The sequence below is a fragment of the Prunus avium genome, chromosome 2 (genome assembly GCF_965620075.1).
Source record: "Prunus avium chromosome 2, drPruAviu1.hap1.1, whole genome shotgun sequence".
Taxonomy (NCBI): Eukaryota; Viridiplantae; Streptophyta; class Magnoliopsida; order Rosales; family Rosaceae; genus Prunus; species Prunus avium.
The window spans coordinates 5346008-5366342 of record NC_142285.1 but is presented as its reverse complement, the minus strand read 5'-3'; the positions used below and the strand labels follow the sequence as shown (position 1 = coordinate 5366342).

General features: G+C 38.9%; 2 pseudogenes across 1 annotated transcript; one reads left to right on the top strand and one right to left on the bottom strand.

The window, feature by feature from the left end:
• The first annotated feature begins 885 nt into the window (after positions 1-885).
• Positions 886-12080, top strand: LOC148296326 (uncharacterized; annotated as a pseudogene). The gene is made up of 4 exons (XR_015834069.1): positions 886-1278; positions 1363-1428; positions 11013-11661; positions 11928-12080. The product of XR_015834069.1 is annotated as an uncharacterized LOC148296326 (transcript).
• A 6101-nt stretch (positions 12081-18181) lies between these two features.
• LOC148296325 (secreted RxLR effector protein 161 pseudogene) lies at positions 18182-18541 on the bottom strand (annotated as a pseudogene).
• Between the last annotated feature and the right edge of the window lie 1794 nt (positions 18542-20335).

Below are 20335 nucleotides of genomic sequence, written 5' to 3'. Positions count from 1 at the left end.
TTCATACCCTGCAACTGAGTTGATTTATATGATGTAGTATTGACAATGTACTTCTATGACATAGTATTAAAAGATGGGGGCCTAGGGCCACGACTGGCCTTGCTATAGCTCTGCCCCTATTGTGTGGTGTACAATCCAATACACATAAGACATATGAAAATATTTCATAAAAATAAAATATTTTATTTTTATATGTCCCATTTGTATTTTATGATACACCATTTTCATATATATGCTTTTCTGTTTTTAATATAAGTTCGAAAAATCCGTAGGCAGTAGGTGGGCGGCAGGCATGGGCCTAGAGCCTAGAGGAGTAATCGGGGCCTAAGCACCCTTTTTTTTAATAATTATTTTGTATTATAAATTATAAATTTATACCAAAATCATGCAAAATAATAAGATATATAAAAGAAAACTTTAATATTTTCCAACCTTGATATTATCTGACGTTTATTTTTGTATTTTTAGTAACCTTGATATTTTAAAAAACTGCAAAAAATAAAATAAAAATAGGCCCATTTTAATACAATGTTTAGGGCCATTTTACAAAACCCAACCCGTTAGTTATATTAAAAATTAGGTCAGGTATCTCTTCTTCCCAAGCGTCGCCTTCTCCTTCCTCTCTCTGTTTCGATTTCATCTCTCTGTCTCTCCGTCTTTCTTCCTAACAAGCAGCGGCTCCTGTGCGCTTCAACCGACCCTCGTCCGCTCCTCAACGGCAAAACGCCCACCCAGACCCGCCTAGACCCGCCTAGACCCGCCTAGGCCGCCTAGGCGGGCGCCCAGGCGCCGCCTAACTCCCATCGTTCACAACCCTTGGGAATTGGTTGCATGGACAACATATATGGAAGTATGGAGAGTTTTGACTCACAGCTTTTGCGAACTGAAGAATGTAGAGCCATGCTGTTACGTCCCCGCAATTGGACAGAATATCTCTTGGACAACCTCAAACTGAAATTTGAAGATTGCGAACCCACGCGGTACTTTACGTGTTCTAATCCACATTGCAGAAATTTTCGGAGCAGTCTTGTTTTTAGTTATTACCAAACGGTTCCTTGTCAACGTTGTAAGCGTCTAATGGATACGGAGACCACCCTTCCAGTGTCTGGTGCTGAATATGGTGAGGTCTTTGTAAAAGGTGCAGCCAGATTTATAATTAGTGATGATTTACAAGTGAGGCTCCCATTTACTTCTACAAGCTCTTCTTTAGTTAAGAACCTCGGATTCACGGGATGGAATAGTATTGAGGAGTTGACAGTCAATGTAGGAGTTGATGAGGTAAATGATCTGTTATACCAACAAAGTTAATTTTCTAGTAAGAAATGAAATGCTAGTTTCTGATGATCTTTTCACTTTCTTCAGGTTTTGAAGTTGCTTACGTGCTCATTAGTATCAAAGATGCCTTCGACTGAAACTCTGCTGAAGCATGTGTTGATTTTTGGTATAAAACTTTCTGGTTTTGATTGATTTATCAGAACAAACACAGAACCTTTTGTTAGCAACGTATGCAGAGGAGAGAAAAAGCAGAGAGAATAAGAATAGAGAATGAGAATGTATATTTCTTCTGTCTATAACTGAGCCAGAAAAACATGCCTATATGCATGACACATACTGCCAAAATACTCTGATCCTATATTTTAGGATACAAGGACTCATCTCCAGCCATCCATGGTCATTGGAGGCTACGATTCTTACACCTAGGCTAGAATCTGCTATCTCAGTACAGCTAAGAAAAAGACAAAAAACAGCTGTAGGAATTATCCCAAAATAGAATAGAGTAGCTAACGGCTTCCTAAAAAAACAGTTCTTCATTTCTTCATTCTTCTGAGCAACAATCTGCAGGATTGTCATCTGCAGTTTGTATTAAGCTCAGTAAGTAGCTTAATTCTCAACAGCCTCTTCTAAGCTGCTTACTGGCTTAACTCCAAGTTTCGACCTTAGATACTTGAATCTGTCTTTGGGCAGTGCTTTGGTAAAAATATCTGCGAGCTGTTCTTCACTTCTGCAGAATTGCATATTGATCACACCTTCTTGCAAAGCTTCTCTTATGAAATGGTATCTTCTGTTTATGTGCCTAGTTCTTTGATGAAAAACTGGGTTCTTGGCCATTGAAATTGCTGACATATTGTCACAGAACAAAGGTGTTGCCTCAGATTGCATTTCACCAAAATCATCAAGAACAAATCTTAGCCAAATGGTCTGTGCTGTTGCTTCAGATGCTGAGACATACTCAGCTTCTGCTGTTGATAGTGCCACTGTGTTTTGTTTCACAGAGGCCCAAGAGAATGCTCCACTTCCAAAGCTAAATGCATAGCCAGAAGTGCTTCTACTATCATCCTCACTGCCTGCCCAATCTGCATCACAGAATCCAACAAGAGTTGCTGACTGATTTCTCACATATTCAATGCCATAGCTAAGAGTCCCTTGCACATATCTTAGAACCCTTCTTGCAACACCCATGTGCTTTTTTGTAGGACCATTCATGAACCTTGATAGCAGGCTAGCTGCATACATTAGGTCAGGTCTAGTTGCAGTTAAAGATAGTAGGCTTCCTACTATTTTTCTGTAGAGCCCTTCATCAGCTAACTCACTCCCATCCACCTTTTTTAGTTTCTCACCAGTAGGCAAAGGAATTGAGACTGGTTTGCAGTCTTCAAGCCCGAACTTCATAAGCAAGGATTTGGCATACTTGCTTTGATGAATAAATACTCCTTGATCAGTTTGCAGTATTCCCATCCCCAAAAAATGATGGAGAAGTCCAAGATCCGACATCTCATATCTTTGCATCATTTCTTTTTTGAACTCAGTAAGCATCCTCTCACTGCTACCAGTATAGACAATGTCATCAACATAGATTGAGACAATGATCAAGTCTCCTTCACTATCGGACCTTGTGTACAGAGTGGCTTCACTTGAGCTTCTCTTGAATTTGCACATGGAGAGATATGCATCAATCTCACTGTACCAGGCCCTAGGCGCCTGTTTAAGTCCATATAAGGCTTTTCTTAACTTGTAGACCTTGTGACCAGCATTCTTAACTTCGAAACCTTCGGGCTGTTCAACATATACTTCTTCATCAAGCACCCCATTTAGAAATGCTGACTTAACATCCAACTGAAACAGTTTCCAACCCTTTTGAGCTGCAAGTGCAATAAGAGTTCGAATTGTATCTAACCTTGCCACTGGTGCAAAGGTTTCATTGTAGTCAATTCCGGGTTTCTGTGCATACCCTTTTGCTACAAGCCTAGCTTTGTGTTTCTGAACAGTTCCATCCAAGTTAAGCTTAGTCTTAAACACCCACTTCACACCTATAACAGGTTTATTAGCTGGCCTCTCAACAAGTTCCCAAGTATTGTTCTTTTCAATCATCTCCAACTCTGCATTCATAGCTTCTTGCCAAGCTATATCACTTGCTGCTTCTTGATAATTTTCTGGTTCTATGATGCACATGTGGCATCTTGCATATATATCTTCCAAAGTTCTCAACTTCACTGGAGTAGAGCTAGGTGTAGAAGCTTGACTGTTATTTCCACTGTTATTCTCATCTGAAACATCAACAATAGTGTTTGAGTGAGAGCTGCCACCATTATCAAATTGGTTTGCTTCAGTTTGTTCTTCACCAAATTCAGCTTCTGTTTCATTTCCTCCGAGGTTGAATGGTATTGGAACAAATTCCTCTTGATCACTCTTCCAATTCCATACCTTGTCCTCATTGAAAATTACACTCCTTGAGAGTACAATCTTCTTAGATTGCAGATCATACACCCTGTAACCCTTTTCACAGCTTCCATATCCCATAAAAACTCCCTTTCTAGCCTTGCCATCAAATTTCTGCCACAAGGGTGATGGAACATGAGTGTAACAGATGCAACCGAAAACTTTCAGATGCTTGATTCCTGGTTTTCTACCTGTGAAAGCTTCAAATGGTGTTTTGCTTGACACAGATGTTGTAAAACATCTATTTTGGAGATACACCGCTGTACTTACAGCTTCTGCCCAAAAAATCACTGGGATTCCTTTCTCTGCCATCATGGACCTTGCCATTTCACATATTGTTCTATTTCTCCTCTCAGCAACTCCATTTTGCTGAGGAGAGTAGGCAATGGTTAGTTGTCTCTCCATTCCCATGCTTGCACAGAATTCTTGGAACTCATTTGAGGTATATTCACCACCTCTATCACTCCTTAGCTTTTTCAAACTAAATCCACTTTGCAATTCAACGAAAGCTTTGAATTTCTTGAACACATTAAAGGTATCAGATTTATTTCTGAGAAAGTATACCCAGCACATTCTTGAAAAATCATCAATGAATGTGATGAAGTACCTATTTCCACCAATTGACTCATTTTGCATTGGTCCACACAAGTCTGTGTGCACTAATTCCAGTGGACAGCTTGCTCTCCATGCTCCCTCTTTGTCAAACTTCTCTCTGTGATGTTTTCCTAAAACACAACCTTCACACACATCCTTCATTTCGGTTAACACAGGTAGTCCAGTCACCATTTCCATCTGCTGCATCTTTTTCATGCTAACAAAATTCAAATGTCCAAGTCTTCTATGCCAGATCCAAGAGTCTTCAATCACTGATGCTTTTCTTGCTGCAGGTGTCATAGATTCTAGTGAGAGAGGGAAACATCTATTTCCTCCCATGACCACTTTTGCTACAACATTGTTGAGGCTGCCATCATAAAAAATAACTGCCATGTTACCCCCAAATAAGACATAGTAACCATGCTCCATCATTTGGCCTACACTCAATAGATTCTCATCCAAGCCCGGAACAAGCAACACTTCATGTATATACCTTTTCCCATGCTGAGTTTCGACCACTAGAGTTCCTTTTCCAGTTGCTTGTACAAGATCTCCAGTGCCCATTTTAACTTTGCAAGTCACAGTCCTATCAATGTTTATTAACACAGACTCTTGAGAGGTCATGTGGTTGCTGCAGGCGCTGTCCACAAACCATACACTTTTATCTTGCAAACTTGCAGAGTGACAAGCATAGAACATAGTTCCTGTGGTTACTTCTTCTTCCTTTGCATAGTTGGCTACTTGTTTGTGACTATGACCTTCACAGTCCTTTGCAGCATGACCAAACCTATTGCATTTTCCACATCTAGGTTTGCCTTTGTACCTGCACACACCAAAATGATACTTCTGACAGACTTGGCACTGTGGTTTCACACTTCCTTGACTGCTACTACCTTGCTTGTTCTGAGAATTGAAACTATTGTTCCAATTTCCTCCAGCATTATTATTCCAGCTTGAGCCATTGTTATTTTGAGACCAATTTGATCCCTTTTTGTCTTGTCCCTGCCACTTTTGATTTGGTCTACTCTGTGAGCCCTTATGAGTGCTATGAACTTGGTTATTTCCAACCTTGAGGCTACTGAAAGCTCTCTCAGTTCCAGCCACTTTATCTCTTTCATCATGCAAGTCCTCCCTTTTATCATAGACTTTGACAGAGGCAATGACCTCTTCAACTCTAAGAACATCAAGGTCTCGAGTTTCTTCAATAATAGACACAATGGACTTATATTTTCTACTTAGACTCATCAAAAGCTTTTGCACAATTCTTGTTTCAGACACATCTTCACCAAGAGATTTCAGATTATTCACAGTTCCAAAAAATCTAGCCAAATAGCTATCTAAGCTTTCACCATCAGTCATTCTCATATACTCAAAATCTGCTCTAACAGCTTGAAGTTTTACAGCTCTTACCTTTTTATCTCCTCTGAACTCTCTCCTCAAGACATCCCAAGCTCCTTTTGCAGTCTTCTCATTTCTGATGCGAGGAAAGAGCTCATTTGTTAGTGCTCCTTGAATAAGGCTCAATGCCTTGGCATTTTTGATCTTATCTTCTTTGGAAATGGTAGGTGCTTCCACTGGAATTTGCTCAGCTTCACTCTCTTCATCTCCAGAGCCTTCTTCTTCCTCAAGAATCGGTTGTGGAAGTACTCCAACCTCCACTACATCCCATAGATCATATTGTTGTGAAAAATGGACAAACACTTTCACTCACTCCCCTAATGATCTTGTTGTTGATGGACTTTGTGACACACACAATGATGGATGAATCACACACACACTCTTGAGACAACAACCAAGCATAAAGTGACACAAGAATTTATAGAGGTTCAGCAATTGCCTACATCCTCTTGGTGATCCCCTTGAGAAATTCACTTCATGAAAGAATAAGTTACAACTTTGGTTTTACACAGAAAAACCCCCTTAGAACTCTATTCTCTCTCCAAGCTCTCGTTTCTCTCACACCCCTTGCTCAACACTTTGATGCACTTGTGAACACTCTCACAACCCTTGGTGTTTCCCCCTTTTGGTGTCTAGACTCTCAAGACCCCAACTCAGCTCCTAACTTGAACTGATTGCTCTCCCTCACGTTCTCCCTTGGTGAGTTAACCTCCTTTGAACACAATAGCACCCAGCTACTTGACCACCTTGAGATTAACCACACTTTGTTTCTGCTTCAGCCACTTCCTCTTATTCAACTTGTTTTCTCCCTTGTGTTATCTTACTTCATCCCATTACCTACACAAGCCAATGGACACAAGATAAGGCACCATCTTGTCATCCACGTTCCTTCCTTTAGTCTCCCACTTAGACTAAAGATCAGATCATGCAAGTAAACAACTCCCACTTCAGCCACCTTCCACTACACCAGAAAATTGAGAGTGAATCTTTCAAAGCAAGACAAACAATTGGCAATGAGTGCTCTCCCAACTATCCAGCAGGTAGTCAACCCTCTTTTACCTCAGAAGTGACCCACTAAGCCTCTGAAATCTTGTGGAAAGCGATAGCCCTCGAAAACACAGTTGAAAACACGTAAGAAAACGTCACAGCACGATTTGGGCGACCGGTCGCCAGGAACTGGCGACCGGTCGCTTTTGGGCAGAGTCGAAACACATTGAATCTGTGCTAGGGCGACCGGTCGCAAATAGCTGGCGACCGGTCGCTCGTCATTTTCGATTCAGACATTGAACCTGCTTCAAAACGACCGGTCGCCCAAACCTTGCGACCGGTCGCTGCCTCCATCACTTGCAACCTTAATGTGAGTCAAATTTCCAACAATCTCCACCTTGGCGAACCATTAATCACCCCGTGAACCATTGTTGACTTCTAGAACCTCTTCAACCTCTTAGAAACCGTTCTAGTAATTTCCAAGAGCTCCACCATGGCAATACACCTCTTGCCTCAATGCACCTTTGGTGGAAGGTGCTCCACCCAAGCCTAAACTTGAGTAACATGGACCTCTTGTGCAGAAAAGAGTTCCCCCTTGCCAAATTCATTGCTCCTTGCCTCCTTGGTACCTTGAATCTTGGACTTCCCTTGATATGCAAACCACATACCAAACCTTTGTTCACTAAATCCCCATTTAGCACCTCTTGCTCTTGGATTTAAGAACACATTTCTTTTCATCAATGCACTTCTCCAACTTTCCCGCTTCATGCTCCCTATAGCACTCCGAAATGTGGTTGGATCTTCTTGGTCCATCCATCCAAAACCTAGGGAAGGTTTGATGGATTCCTTGGGCCCGGACCTTGCAATTGATGATGACTCCACCTCAAGTAGAACCCCTTTGTGAGTTTGTTGTTGTTGCCCTCCTTCTTCAGCCCTTGTGTCAAGCTCCACCTCAAATGGAGTCCCTTCCATGACCACCTTGGCAAGAAGCTTCTCTTCAACAACATCCTCCCCATCATTTCTTATCTTGACTTCACTTTCTGCAGCTTTGAAATCAAGCACCTTTGATGATGAACCGTTAGTCATACAACCTTGACTAACCTTCCTTGCCCAACTTCTCTTGAGCACACTTGCAGCTACATTATGTTGGACCGGCTCCTTGACATTAAGACTTGTTGCTTGCTTTTCCTTGGTACAAATCTCTGCACCACTCAAAAGCTTGTATGTGTTGTTTGGTTGAATCTCCCCTCTCATAACCACCACAGAACCTTGTGTGACCATGAGCTTCCCTCCTTTGGCCTTGTAAGAACAACCTTCTCTATCCAAAGAACCAAGAGAGACTAGATTCGTTCTTAGTGCAGGTACAAACCTTACCTCACTAAGAGTCCAAACTTCACCACCTTGCAACTTGATCTTCACAGTCCCTATGCCCAAAACTTCACATGTAGTTTTGTCTCCCAACATAATCTTGCATGCATCCTTATCCTCATATGTGTCAAACATCAACTTATTTGCACACACATGATATGAGCACCCGGAATCTAAAATCCAACTTGAAGAAGAATTCTTACACGAAGAACTTGCCATGACTTCCCCGTTACTTTCATCCGTAACCGTCAAGAGTTCATCACATGTGTCCTCATCACACACGTGGGCTGAACTTCCAGCTTTCTTCATCTTGTTCAGCTTCTCCTTCCATACCGGACAATCTCGTCTCCAATGATCCATAGATCCACACTCGAAGCACCCTTCATTGTCCTTGGACTTAGTATTCCTTTTGCTGCCCTTGCCTTCTTGCTTGCTTGAACGACTCCTTGCGAACAAACCAGCATCTTGAGAGTTCTCCTCCGAACGTTGAGACATCCTGTGATGCGACATCACATCTTGCACCACCTCCTCAAAATTCAAAGTACTCTTCCCGAACATAAGTGTAGTTCGGAAATGCTTATAAGACGGAGGCAAGGATGTTAGTAACATGAGTGCCTTATCCTCCGTATTATACAACACATCCATTCTTTGCAAGTCAGCAACACATCTATTGAAGCTGCTCAAATGCTCCATTAGATTTCCTTCCTCCGCCATCCGAAGATTTAGGAGTTCCTCCTTGAGGAAGAGCTTGTTGGTCAGCGACTTCCCTGCAAACATCTCTTCGAGCTTCTCCCATGTTTGCTGCGCTGTGTCCTTCATCACGTTGATGAGCACCTCATCGGAGATGAAGTTCTCGATGGCTCCTCTAGCCAACTCATCTAGCACACCCCACTCCGCATCTGTCATGGTAACCGGCTTCTTCTCTTTGCCTTCCAAGACAACACTGAGATTTTGTTGTGTAAGGGCTGACTTCATCCTCCTTTGCCAAAGTGTGAAGTTCTCCTTCCCTGTGAAAGGCTTCAACTCCACCTTCATGCTGACAGATTGTGGTAGCCTCTGATGCATAGAGCTACTTCCACCTTCAGCTTCCTTGTCACTTGCCATCTTCAACACACTAGCAATTGCTGCTCCAACACAGCTCTGATACCACTTGTTGAGAATTAATGACTAAACACTTTCACTCACTCCCCTAATGATCTTGTTGTTGATGGACTTTGTGACACACACAATGATGGATGAATCACACACACACTCTTGAGACAACAACCAAGCATAAAGTGACACAAGAATTTATAGAGGTTCAGCAATTGCCTACATCCTCTTGGTGATCCCCTTGAGAAATTCACTTCATGAAAGAATAAGTTACAACTTTGGTTTTACACAGAAAAACCCCCTTAGAACTCTATTCTCTCTCCAAGCTCTCGTTTCTCTCACACCCCTTGCTCAACACTTTGATGCACTTGTGAACACTCTCACAACCCTTGGTGTTTCCCCCTTTTGGTGTCTAGACTCTCAAGACCCCAACTCAGCTCCTAACTTGAACTGATTGCTCTCCCTCACGTTCTCCCTTGGTGAGTTAACCTCCTTTGAACACAATAGCACCCAGCTACTTGACCACCTTGAGATTAACCACACTTTGTTTCTGCTTCAGCCACTTCCTCTTATTCAACTTGTTTTCTCCCTTGTGTTATCTTACTTCATCCCATTACCTACACAAGCCAATGGACACAAGATAAGGCACCATCTTGTCATCCACGTTCCTTCCTTTAGTCTCCCACTTAGACTAAAGATCAGATCATGCAAGTAAACAACTCCCACTTCAGCCACCTTCCACTACACCAGAAAATTGAGAGTGAATCTTTCAAAGCAAGACAAACAATTGGCAATGAGTGCTCTCCCAACTATCCAGCAGGTAGTCAACCCTCTTTTACCTCAGAAGTGACCCACTAAGCCTCTGAAATCTTGTGGAAAGCGATAGCCCTCGAAAACACAGTTGAAAACACGTAAGAAAACGTCACAGCACGATTTGGGCGACCGGTCGCCAGGAACTGGCGACCGGTCGCTTTTGGGCAGAGTCGAAACACATTGAATCTGTGCTAGGGCGACCGGTCGCAAATAGCTGGCGACCGGTCGCTCGTCATTTTCGATTCAGACATTGAACCTGCTTCAAAACGACCGGTCGCCCAAACCTTGCGACCGGTCGCTGCCTCCATCACTTGCAACCTTAATGTGAGTCAAATTTCCAACACATATGCTATGAGAATAGTTTCCATTTTGACTGACCAAAAATCATAGTTTGCACCATCAAACTGTGGAGTTCTTAAATCTCCACTTGAAGAACCTGAACCCACCATTTTGAGTGAGTCTCAGTGAACCAAACACTAAAAGAGCAACCTTTGTCCCTTTTGGGAATTTCTCAGGAAAGCCCTCTTTCTCACAGCTCACGCCCCTCTCTGAAATCAGACCAGGAGCTCTGATACCATGTTGATTTTTGGTATAAAACTTTCTGGTTTTGATTGATTTATCAGAACAAACACAGAACCTTTTGTTAGCAACGTATGCAGAGGAGAGAAAAAGCAGAGAGAATAAGAATAGAGAATGAGAATGTATATTTCTTCTGTCTATAACTGAGCCAGAAAAACATGCCTATATGCATGACACATACTGCCAAAATACTCTGATCCTATATTTTAGGATACAAGGACTCATCTCCAGCCATCCATGGTCATTGGAGGCTACGATTCTTACACCTAGGCTAGAATCTGCTATCTCAGTACAGCTAAGAAAAAGACAAAAAACAGCTGTAGGAATTATCCCAAAATAGAATAGAGTAGCTAACGGCTTCCTAAAAAAACAGTTCTTCATTTCTTCATTCTTCTGAGCAACAATCTGCAGGATTGTCATCTGCAGTTTGTATTAAGCTCAGTAAGTAGCTTAATTCTCAACAGCATGAACCCCTCCCAGAATTGAGCAATGAAAATGTTGATCAAGAAATATATGTTGAATCTCGAATGTTAAGAGACGCCACGAATGAGGAAGAAGAAAAGATTTCTATTAAGCTCATAGTTAGCAAATCTAGGAAGATGGTTTGTTATGCAGAAGCAGGGGAGGAGTTTGTTAATTTACTCTTCAGTTCCTTGACTCTTCCACTCGGGTTTATTGTGAAACAGATGCAGGATAACTCTATGAAAGGATGCATTGGTCAGTTGTACAAAAGTGTCCAGGATCTTGATGAGCAATTCTTGAAGTCAAATAACCATAAGAAAATGCTAGTGAGTCCCAAGCTTCTCCTTGGATTTGGCTATAAGAAAGAACCATCCTTTGGGAATAGAGGAAGCCTCGTATCGGCTGGCTGTTGATACCAGCCTTATCCACTCTAATAAACAAGTGAAATCAGTTGAATTCATAGACCCCAAATCCCACCGTAACAAAGATGATAACGCTCTTGGATTTTTGAAAGGACCGGCGATGTTCATGATAACCGACAGTCTCAACGTAAGTCTGATCTCTGCAATTCTTGGCCTGTCAATTTTATGCGAATTGAACGTACCTGTCACTGACATTGAGGTACAAGTTGCTCAAGTGGGCAAGAAGGAGGTGAGTTATATATATCATTTATGTTTATCATTTGTAATTTACCTTAAACTACTCTGGTTGAATCTTTAGCTTTGAGTTTCTATTTTGTTTGAAATTTTAGGCAGTTGGTTTATGATGAATATTCAATAAAGGGTTGCTGCTTGACCACGGTTGTTATTCAACATGGTTAAAGCCCAAGTAGCTAGCATGTGTTGAAAGTGGTTGATCTATTTGTGACAGTTATATAATCTCTTTCATATGTTGATCAATCTTGTTTCTTACCGCAGGCACTCCATCTTTTGGTGGCTTCTTTTGTTTGACTCTGCTCTAACCAGTGTTTTCCTTAGGAAGCCAAATCGAGGATTTGGATGCCTTAGTTTTCTAATATAAGAAGAGGATGTATTTTGTGTTGCAGATTAATTAATTTTCTACTTTATGTATTGTTCTCTGCACTATTGTATGTTTTGTGTTATACAACTTGAAACGCTTATGATTGTTGGATTGCTGTGAGATATTGCTTTGTATCTGTGTGCCCTGTCTTGGTTTCATCTTGCTTTGTATCTAACTGTGTTACTGGGGAAAAAGATACCATTAAAATTCTGGCAATCAGGAGGTACAAACAGTGATTAGTTCCTCAATTGAAATCCAGCTTCTAAACTCAATATATATGATTCTAGCCCATTTTTACAAAAAGGTTATCGGAGTCTAGGATTCTCCCTTCTTAGTATCTTACCATCGCCTCATCTGCCGCCAATGTTGAGGCTGAAGCAGCCCTTCTTGGCTGTCGTCTGGCTATATTGAGAGAAACCTCCACCATCTTCAGATCGACTCAGATTCGAGCGTTTTGGTCCTATGCATTCAAGAGAACTTTCGCAACAGTATGTGGGAATTATTCCCAACTCTTATAGAATCAAGGAAGTATGCAGAGCCTTTAGTTCTGTGTTTGTACTTTTTCTTAGGTCAGTGCTAGGGATATTACTCACCTGTTCAATTGCTAGTGGAGGTGGAAGTTTCTTTATTATTTATAAAAATACCCAATCCTAGACATGTATTTAGAAAAAAACCCAAGCACTATTTAAACATAGAAACATTCCCAAAATGGGTTTTGGGTATGTGTGTAATGATGGGTTTTGGGTATGTTTATAAATGGGTTTTGAGTGTGTGTAATGATGAGTTTTGGGTATGTTTATAAAGTGTTTTGGGTGTTGGGTATTTTTAGAATTTCAGCCCTCATTTTGGGTATTTTAGTAAAACTCCCTATCTTTATTCTGAAATTTTAATGAAATTTTGCTACACGGTTGATCTGATGCATCTTATGTAGGCTCTTTGCTTTCTTCTTGGAATTGTATTATTCTTATTTATGATTCGATCAACCTCATCGCTTGTTGTAGTAGTCTCAGTTAGCAATTAAATGCTACAATCTTTTTAGAAAACTAAGTGGAGGCCTATCCAATTTATTTGTTAAAAAAAAAAACTGAGTATCGCCGTGCAGCCATACTATTTTGAAACATACCCGAGAGTATAGCCGCGCGGCTATACTCTTTAGTAAAAAAAGTGAGGAAGAGTATAGCCGCGCGGCTCTACTATTTCTTGAAAATATATTATTTTTATTCAATAGTATGTGAAAATTATGTATATAACATGTGAATTTTGTGTGTATTCTTGAAAATTTTGTAAAAGACATGTTTATTAAACATAAAAATACATACATATATGTGTACAATACAAGTATTGTATGTTTGCTTTTTTTTTTTTAAATCATGTATTTTACCTAGTCTATAAGACATCTACATAAAACAAATGTATTATTGAAAAATACATACGTACATGTATAAGCCGAGTATTAAACGTGAAAATGCTAAATTCTTTATATGGGTAATTGCTATGGCAAAGTAAAAAAATTAAAGAAAAATTAGGTATTAGACATAACAATGTTTACTAATTAGGATTTGAGATATAGAGTATTTTTGTTTGGGTTTTAGTACCTATGAATCAAATTTTATTTTCGATATGCCCAAAGTGGAGGCCCAACAAATGTGGCCTTGTCTAAATTATAGGTAAAATACAATTTTACCCTTTTGTTTAAAACCAGATTTCAACCCCTCTCTCACTCCTCTTCCTTATTCACTCCATTGACGACGACGCCCTCTCTCTCATCTTCCTTCTTCGCTCCATCGACGACGCGACGATGCCCTCTCTCTCTGCTCTTCCTTCTTCGCTCAATCAACTATGACGACGCCCGCTCTCTCTCTCCTCTTCCTTATTTGCTCCATCGACGACAACACCCTCTCTCTCATCTTCCTTCTTCTCGCACGAAGCTCTGTTTTTCATCTGGTGAGGTATGTTTTTTCTAGATTAGACTCTTATTTCAATTTTTTTAGTTATGTTTTCGTTTGAGAAGTTGATTTTGAAGTATTATTTGATGTAGATTTTGTTCTCATTTTGCCTTTTGTGATAAGATTTGAGTTTGGAGGTGCTTTTTTTGTTAGTGATTAACAATAGTTTTGTTATCTGGGCTAACTATGATTTCATTTTATTTGGATAATCAGCTATACTTATAATTTTGCGGTCTGCAAATTCGTTATTAGATCGACATGGAGGTTTTGTGAAAGAGCTTGATAATAAGAAAGAAACAAAAATTGATTTGGGTTTGGTGGAGTGTAAATGAAGCAACACTATGTCGTATGTTCTATATATTTTGTTTTAGTTTCCTTACTTTGATAAATTTTGCTCAGTTTGGCACCCAATCAATTTCACTATGGAAGAAACCAAACAAACAAGAACATGGATTGAAAGAGGATTTGGATGAATGAATGGTATTGACATCACCAGATTTTTGTGTTATTTCTACGAATTTATTAAATTTTATTTTGTAGTGGTTATGGTAGTGTCTTAATGTTCCGTATAAGTTTTGTTATAAAATAATAACTACACTGTAGTTTTTGCTTTTTATTGTGGATTGTTTTTTTTTTTTTTTTAAACTTTTGGTGCAATTATCCTAAGGTAATTCTTAAAAGTTAACATATCTTTGGTCTAAAAATGTCTTGATTTTTAGAAATTTTATTGTCGATGGCAGAATTGTGACGCCATGAAAATATGTTGTTAACAAGGCAGACCTTGATTAGCATGTTTATCATCAATGCTGGTGCCGGTTTCAGAATGCTTGAAGGAAAATAATTTTGTCAATATATTAGTCTTCTTGTTTCAGTGCAGTGAAGGTCTTTGCAATAAATTCAGTCTATGTAATGTTTCGGTTGGTGTTTTTGGTTTAGTGACTTTTAGTCTCCTCGTACCCAAAAAGAAAAAAAATGTATTTTTTCCTTTTAAGTTTATGGTTGCTTATGTTAGAGATGGTTTAGTGAATTTCTAGGCATGTGTTGCATTGTCTATCGATGAGCATTATCCATTACAATTAGGCCATTACGTAGTCTTTATTGTCCCCTTTTGAGTTTTTACTTTTCCAGGGTTATGACACATATAAAGAATTTAGCATTTTCACTTTTAATACTTGTATTGTGCATGTATGTATGTGTTTTTCATGTTTAATACACTTAGTTTTCTTCAATAATACACATAAAATTCATGTATTATACATATAATTTTCGCATAATATTGAATAAAAATAATATATTTAAAAATATTTAAATCTATAAAGTATATATATTGAAACTAGCAAATTAATATCTACAAAGTATAAACTAATGCAACTAGAAGGGTCCTTTTAAAAAAAATGTTTTTTAATAAATAATATAGCCGCGCAGGTATAATCCTTTTAATTCTAATATACTTAAAGAGTATAGCCGGCGACTATACTATGGTTTTCATTTAAAAAGCTATACTACTTTTGACACGTCGCCACTCCGCCGTAGGCGGGTCCTCTATTTTTATTTATTTATAAATATTATAGCCGCACAGCTTTACACCTTTTAAAAATAATATACTTACAGAATATAGCCGGATGGCTATACGGTTTTTACACGAATTTGAACCACTTACTGGTGCTCTTTTTTGTAATTTTTTTTTTTTTTTTTTGGTATAGTATAGCCCCGCGGCTCCCCATGGCTATACTCTTTAAACAAATACTGTGATCTTTTTTAAAAAATTGTTTTTCCCCGATTTTTGTTTATTGATAGTTTAGAGTATTACCCATTACTATTAGGCCATTACCCGAGTCTATCCTTTTGAGTCTTTACTTTTTCAGAGTTATTACCCATATAAAGAATTTAGCATTTTCACTTTTAATACTCGTATTGTACACGTATGTATGTATTTTAAATATATTATATACCTTTTATTTAAAAAATAATAATAAAAAAAGTACTCTTCTAGTTGCATTAGTTTATACGTTATTACTATTAATTGACTAGTTTCAACATATCTAGTGCATATATTGAAGAGAGAGAAATTTCAGAGTAAATCAATTTGAGAGTTCAATTTTTTCTTCTTTTTTGATGGGTATGTTTGATTTTGATCTAGCTCATTCTCTCGAGTGAAACTTGTTTGAGGAACATCAATCAATATTATTGTAATAATTTAATTAAACAACAAAAAGAATATTTATAGAAAAAAAGGGGACCCGCCTAGCGTCTAGGCGCCTGTCTAGCGATTAGGTGCCCACCTGTTTAAAAATGTCCAAAAACGGTATAGCCAAGTGGCTATGCAATTTTTTAATAAAAAAAATACCGTAGTAAAGCCGCACGGCTACACTATTTTGAAAAAAATCCGAGAGTGCAGCTATACGATTTATAGAAAAAAAGGAACCCACCTAGTGAGTGGGCAACCACGTGTCAAAACAGGTATAGCGGCGCGGCTATACTATTTTTGTAAAAAAAAAACTCCGTAGTAAAGTCGCGAGGCTATATGATTTATAAGGTAAAAAGGAGACCTGTCTAGCGCCTGGGCTCTCACTTGTCAAAACAAGTATAGCCGCGCGAACATACCTTTAATTGTTTCAGGGTTTGTGTCTTTTGGTGGTTTCTTTTCTTGGCGACTCTGCTCTATCCGATGCTTCTCGTGTTTCTACAAACTGGAACTCCAGTACATGGTTTATTATGTGTTTGTACTTTCTTATGTCAGTGCTACAGATATTACTCACCAGTTCAAGTGCTAGTAGAGGTGGATATTTCTTTTTTCTTATATTTTAATGGAATTTTGCTTCATGACTGACCTGATGCATCTTATGTAGGCTATTTGCTTTTTTCTCTTCTCGGAATTGTATTATTCTTATTTATGAATGCTATTCTTAGTTTAAGAGATTGGAATCTTCAGGTTACAGTGAAACGGGATGTTTCTTTTCATTTCCTACACAGAAGAACCTGTCGATCAATGCCTAATTTTCTATTCCCACTAGTTATATTAATTTCACTTTAATTAGAAGATAGATTAATATAAAACAGAAATGGAAAAGCCGACCTGCAAATTTACTGAGAAAGACCTGGTGAATTTCATGAAGCTTTCCCAAAACGTTATTCATTCAAAATCTCCTCATGGACTACGTAACTTAGGATCAGACTAGCCATGTTGATAAAAATGTTAGTCACTGGTTTTAGATTTGAATTATGTACTTGTTATTTGCTCAAGCTCTGATCTGTTTTTCAAGCTATTAATTCTACAAAATTTTGTCTCTCTTTCGCCATACTTGAATTATATTTTGAAGTCCTTTCATGTTTAAGCAGGAAAACAACTTACCGCTTTTTACTTTCTTACATTATAAATGGCTGATAAAACTGTGAAGAATATTATAAGCTTGCAGGCCGTGGTGGACAAGAGGAGCAACAAAATTATCTTCGTAGAGTCTGATGAAGATTTTATTGATGTTCTCTTGAGTTTCTTGATAATACCATGGGAACAATTGTCAGGCGTGACACTAAACATTCAGTATCACGTTGCATGAATAATTTGTTTGCCAGTGTTTGGGGACTTTTCCAGACTGAAGCATGTAAAGAGATGTTGCTATTGTTGAGATTTCAATAGCAGAGGTTTTCTTGGGAAAGAAGACTATGAAATAGTTGCAGAGAATGAGAGGGACGTTGTGTGAGAGAGAGAGTCTGTTGCTGAGCATTGAACATAGCAATGCACACACACACACACACACGTTGATTTCATTCCAACGGAAATATACCGTTTACAAGAAATGAAAACAAATCTAGCCTTACAATTGTGTTAGCAATATGAGCTGTACACTTGGCATAAAACTAGGACATATAAGTCCTACAATGTGTGATGGCATCTAAGCCTTACACCTGTCTAGCTAAGGATTAAACTAGGGAATAATTTACATTTCAACATTCCCTTCTAAATTGTTAACTGGTTTAACTCCTAGCAGTCCTCTCAAATAGTTGAATGAATCCTTAGGCAGAGCTTTTGTGAAGATATCAGCCACTTGCTCTTTAGATTTTCAGTATCTCAAATCCACTACACCTTCTTGTAAAGCATCTCGGATGAAGTGATATATGTGATTGATATGCTTGGTCTTTTGAAGGAAAACAGGATTTCTGGTTATTGTAATGGCAGAGGTGTTATCTACCATCAATGGAGTTGCTTATGTCTGCAATTCTCCAAAATCCTTAAGCACAAATCTCGACCATATAGCCTGAGTAGTTGCTTCACTTGCACTAACATACTCAGCTTTAGCTGTGGAGAGAGCGTCACTATGTTGCTTGACTGATGCCCAAGAAAACACACCACTTCCAAACGCATAACCTGAGGTGCTCTTCATGTCATCTTGACTTCCACTCCAGTCATTGTCACAATATCCTATTAGTATAGCCTCATTGCCTTTCTGATATTCAATACCATAGTCTATTGTCCCTTGTATGTACCTCAAAACCCTTTTTGTTGTCCCGTAGTGCTTCTTGGTAGGACAATGCATAAACCTTGCCAAAAGACTAGCTGCAAACATTATGTCTAGCCTTGTAGCAGTTAGGTACAATAGACTCCCCACAATTTATCTGTATTGATTCTCATATGCAGGTTCACTACCGTCATCTTTGCATAACTTCGCACTTGTCACTAAAGGAATACTAACAGGCTTGCATTAGTGTAACCCAAACTTATTCAATAAAGTCAATGCATATTTCTTTTGACTAATGAAGATGCTGTGTTCAGTTTGAATCACAGTCATTCCAAGAAAATGATATAGAAGTCCCAGATCAGTCATTTCATACCTTCTCATCATTTCTGATTTGAATTCAGCAATAAGCTCCTCACTACTGCCTATATACACTATGTCATCAACCTAAATTGAGACAATTAGTGTTCCTGAATCCTCCTTGGTCTTGCAATACAATGTTGCCTCACTTGTGCTTCTGACATACCCACAACTGATGAGATAAGCATTGATTTCTTCATACCAGGCCCTTGGTGCCTATTTCAAACCATACAAGGCTTTCTTCAATTTGTATACCTTATCCTCATAGTGTTTAACCACAAAACCATCAGGCTGATCCACATATACTTTCTCCTTAAGCACACCATTTAGAAAGGCAGATTTGACATCTAATTGATATGGCTTCCAACCCTTTTGAGCTGCCAAAGCTATGAGAGTCCTGATAGTGTCTAATCTAGCCACAGGAGAAAATATCTCATTGAAATCGATTCCAGGCTTTTGTGCATAGCCCTTGACCACCAACCTAGCTTTGTGCTTCTGAATTGAACCATCAAGATTCAATTTGGTTTTATACACCCATTTAATACCAATTACAGGTTTTTCACTAGGTCTATCAACTAGTTCCCAAGTCTCATTCTTCTTAATTATTTCCATCTCTGCTTCCATTGCTTGTTGCCAAGCTTTGTCCCTTGAGGCTTCTTCAAAATTTTCTGGCTCAATGATGCTCATATTGCATCGAGCATAAATCTCAGTTATATCTTTGAGCTTCACAGGAGTAGAACTTGGTGATTCACTTTGTGAGCAAGCATTAGTAGAGCCTGAAATTTTCTCAATTGCTCCAGAGTCATTTCCAATATGAGTTTCTGGTGTAGATGAAGTTGTAACTTCATATTCTTCTTCAGTAGCACTAGGATGCTCTTCAAAACTCATGGGAACTGTGACATGTTCCACATTCTGCTTCTCCCAATTCCAGAAAGATCCTTCATCAAAAATCACACTTCTAGAAACTGCAATTTTATTAGTATGCAGATTATACACTCTATAACCTTTCTCACATTTTCCATAGCCAATAAAAATGCATTTGATAGCCGAATCCTCTAGTTTTGATCTCAACTGACTAGGCACATGACAAAAGCATATAGAGCCAAATATCTTCAAATGTTTGACTCCTAGCTTCCTTCCACTAAAAGCTTCAAATGGGGTTGAATTATGCAAAGCTTTTGTGGGACACCCATTTTGAATGTAGACATCAATATTCACTACCTCTCCCCAGAATTTAAATGGAAGCCTCTTCTCATTCATCATTGCCTTACTCATTTCAACAATGGTCTTGTTTTTCCTCTCAGCAACCCCATTTTGCTGAGGTGAGTAAGCCACAGTGAGTTGCCTTTCCATGCCTACATCTTCACAGAACTTCAAAAATTCAAGTGAGGTATACTCTCCTCCTCTATCACTTCTAAGCCTTTTGATATTGTTGCCACTTTGTAGCTCCACCATAGCCTTAAATTTTTTGAAAATACTGAACACTTTAGACTTGTACTACATGAAATACACCTAACACATTCTAGTGCAATCATCAATAAAAGT